The sequence below is a fragment of the Aythya ferina genome, assembly GCF_964211825.1.
Source record: "Aythya ferina genome assembly, chromosome: 3".
NCBI lineage: Eukaryota > Metazoa > Chordata > Aves > Anseriformes > Anatidae > Aythya > Aythya ferina.
In genome coordinates this window covers 83,679,677-83,680,494 of record NC_140298.1, presented here as the reverse complement: position 1 = coordinate 83,680,494, position 818 = coordinate 83,679,677, and positions in this window count along the sequence as shown.

Here is an 818-nt window from a genome sequence, read left to right as displayed (position 1 = left end):
TTGGATATACTCCAATATTCTGCTCTTAGGCATGGATGCATCCTAAAAATCTTCAGTTACATGATCATGGATCTGATTAGACACAAAGGTCTTTAGTCTGGAGAGAGATGCAGTCAAGATCAGCAAAGCTTCTTTTCAGGGATTTCTGATAGTAGACTGTAAAACTCTTTAAAACAGAGAAATGGACAAAACTCTGTATATGTGCACAGATACAGGAAGACAAAACCTTACCCACATAGAAGGAATGCAGATGTACATCAGATGACATAAGTGATGGTGCACAAAACAAACAGTGTTCAAAAGCTTTCTGCAGACCCCCATGTCTACCTTGGTATATCTGACTGCATAACATTTTGAAGATCCTACATGATATCCTATTTGTTGCTGTGGAAATCTTGATTTTGGCATTTTATGTCTGAAATATTAACCATGGCTTCAAAAAATTCTTTCAGAACATTTTCCTGTGTGTTTCATTACACACAAAAAGAGACAAGATACTGAAAAGTTTACAAGCTACATTGCAAAACAGCTTCCCTTCTTCTGCTTCATTAATGAAATGTGATGCACTAAGACTGAAAAAAAACACTCTTTGATAAGGTAGATTAGCAATTTGGTCCAAATAATATACATTAGCATTCATCTGAAAGTAAAAAAGATGGGTTGTTTCTTAGAGATAGAAGAAGGAAAATGAAGATGAAGAAGGAAAACCACACTAGGTTTCAGAACTGGCTTTAGTACCCAGTTACAATTTATAGAGATTGATGGTTTCTTTTTCTGTTAACATTTGGCATTGTAAAACAAACAAACAAACCTAATGA